Source organism: Cherax quadricarinatus, chromosome 49 (genome assembly GCF_038502225.1).
Source record: "Cherax quadricarinatus isolate ZL_2023a chromosome 49, ASM3850222v1, whole genome shotgun sequence".
Taxonomy (NCBI): Eukaryota; Metazoa; Arthropoda; class Malacostraca; order Decapoda; family Parastacidae; genus Cherax; species Cherax quadricarinatus.
Genome location: NC_091340.1, coordinates 5,314,650 through 5,317,909, shown reverse-complemented (window position 1 = coordinate 5,317,909; position 3,260 = coordinate 5,314,650).

The following is a 3,260-nucleotide window of genomic DNA, read 5'->3' as shown; positions in this document are numbered from 1 at the left end:
CTCAAGAGGATGCTACTCTACCAACAGGGTGCTACTGTCTCCAGAGGATGCTACTCTGCCAACAGGGTGCTACTGTCTCCAGAGGATGCTACTCTGCCAACAGGGTGATACTGTCTCCAGAGGATGCTACTCTACCAACAGGGTGCTTCTGTCTCCAGAGGATGCTACTCTGCCAACAGGGTGCTACTGTCTCCAGAGGATGCTACTCTGCCAACAGGGTGCTACTGTCTCCAGAGGATGCTACTCTACCAACAGGGTGCTTCTGTCTCCAGAGGATGCTACTCTGCCAACAGGGTGCTACTGTCTCCAGAGGATGCTACTCTGCCAACAGGGTGCTACTGTCTCCAGAGGATGCTACTCTACCAACAGGGTGCTACTGTCTCCAGAGGATGCTACTCTGCCAACAGGGTGCTACTGTCTCCAGAGGATGCTACTCTGCCAACAGGGTGTTTCTGTCTCAAGAGGATGCTACTCTGCCAACAGGGTGCTACTGTTTCCAGAGGATGCTTCTCTACCAACAGGGTGCTGCTCTCTCTAGAGGATCCTACTCTCTTTAGAGGATGCTACTCTACCAACAGGGTGCTACTGTCTCCAGAGGATGCTACTCTGCCAACAGGGTGCTACTGTCTCCAGAGGATGCTACTCTACCAACAGGGTGCTTCTGTCTCCAGAGGATGCTACTCTGCCAACAGGGTGCTACTGTCTCCAGAGGATGCTACTCTGCCAACAGGGTGCTGCTCTCTCTAGAGGATGCTGCTCTCTAGAGGATGCTACTCTCTCTAGAGGGTGCTACTCTACCAACAGGGTGCTACTGTCTCCAGAGGATGATACTCTACCAACAGGGTGCTGCTCTCTCTAGAGGATGCTACTCTACCAACAGGGTGCTACTGTCTCCAGAGGATGCTACTCTGCCAACAGGGTGCTACTATCTCCAGAGGATGCTACTCTGCCAACAGGGTGCTACTGTCTCCAGAGGATGATACTCTACCAACAGGGTGCTACTCTCTCTAGAGGATGCTACTCTACCAACAGGGTGCTACTGTCTCCAGAGGATGCTACTCTGCCAACAGGGTGCTACTGTCTCCAGAGGATGCTACTCTGCCAACAGGGTGCTACTGTCTCCAGAGGATGATACTCTACCAACAGGGTGCTACTCTCTCTAGAGGATGCTACTCTACCAACAGGGTGCTACTGTCTCCAGAGGATGCTACTCTGCCAACAGGGTGCTACTGTCTCCAGAGGATGCTACTCTGCCAACAGGGTGCTACTGTCTCCAGAGGATGCTACTCTGCCAACAGGGTGCTACTATCTCCAGAGGATGCTACTCTGCCAACAGGGTGCTACTGTCTCCAGAGGATGCTACTCTACCAACAGGGTGCTTCTGTCTCCAGAGGATGCTACTCTGCCAACAGGGTGCTACTGTCTCCAGAGGATGCTACTCTGCCAACAGGGTGCTTCTGTCTCCAGAGGATGCTACTCTACCAACAGGGTGCTTCTGTCTCCAGAGGATGCTACTCTGCCAACAGGGTGCTACTGTCTCCAGAGGGTGCTACTCTACCAACAGGGTGCTTCTGTCTCCAGAGGATGCTACTCTACCAACAGGGTGCTTCTGTCTCCAGAGGATGCTACTCTGCCAAGAGGGTGCTACTGTCTCCAGAGGATGCTACTCTGCCAACAGGGTGCTACTGTCTCCAGAGGATGCTACTCTACCAACAGGGTGCTACTGTCTCCAGAGGATGCTACTCTACCAACAAGGTGCTACTGTCTCCAGAGGATGCTACTCTGCCAACATGGTGCTACTGTCTCCAGAGGATGCTATTCTACCAACAGGGTGCTACTGTCTCCAGAGGATGCTACTCTGCCAACAGGGTGCTACTGTCTCAAGAGGATGCTACTCTGCCAACAGGGTGCTACTGTCTCAAGAGGATGCCACTCTGCCAACAGGGAGCTACTCTTCCCACAGAGTGCTGCCCTTCCCTCAGAATACCGCTCTTCCCACAGGGCGCTTGTCTGACATAGAACCTAACATCACAGGCATACTGATGGTGATATTTTTATTTTCGTTTAAATTTTGCTGGCACTACTGAGGACAAGGAACGAATTGTGTATATGGCTTGCATAATATGCAAAATAGTTTCTGAGCAATTTTACTCGCTTTGTGATTATGATTTACGCAATATGAGAGTCATTGATGACGACAGACAGAACAAGTTGATAATGATAGTGTGAGTCAGATTAGTATTAGAAATTGAATATGTTTAAATCGCTGAATAACCCAGTGGTTCTAGTGCTTTATATCCTTCTAGGAAATTTCCTTGACACTGCTAATAGGTTTTTGATCCAGGAAAATTAAACTAACCTCTTCCTGGTTTCGAACCTGACTGCCTCTCATCTTGCCTGATCGATGTTGTGGTGTTGCAGGCATCAGGTGCCGTGGCTCAATCTCCTTGCCTGATCGATCTTGTGGCATTACATGCAATCAGGTGCCGTGGCTCAATCTCCTTTCCTGATCGAACTTGTGGCGCATGCAATCAGGTGCCGTCAGTGCCGGATTTAGACCTTGGGGGGCCCGGGGCACTTTAGGTTTGAGGGGCCCTCAACATGGATATTAAATTGAATTACATATAAGAAATGAACTAAAATGAGTGACAAACAAAAAATTTTCGAAAAAAAAGTTAGGTTTCGAAGACGTCTGATTTTATTTTTCTCAATTTTATTGACTTTAAGATTAACTGACTATAATTTCCACTTTGTAATATATTCCATCTACACTATATAATAATTACCGATGTGCATTCATTTATATCTTTGGTGTCAAGCTTTCGGTATCTATATATATATATATATATATATATATATATATATATATATATATATATATATATATATATATATATATATATATATATATATATATATATATATGCTGCAGTTGACCAAAAGGCCCTGGTATTAGTAGGACAATAATAGTGGAGTTCAGCGCCTCTGGTGGTGAGAGTGGTGACCTTGAGAGAGGTTCCTTGAAGATGGTGGTGGCATAGATCACATCCAAGGAATGTGATCTATGCCACCTGGGAGTGAACCTATCCTCCCAGGTGGTGCATGACCCCCACGGGTTGAGCGATCCACCATGAGTAACATTGATAGTGATGGTGTAGTATTAACATCTAGTGATGGTAGTGGTGGTGTAGTAGTGACATCTAGTGGTGGTAGTCAGAGTTAGTTAGGTTATCAGTAACGGTGTTATAGTGAAGGTCAAG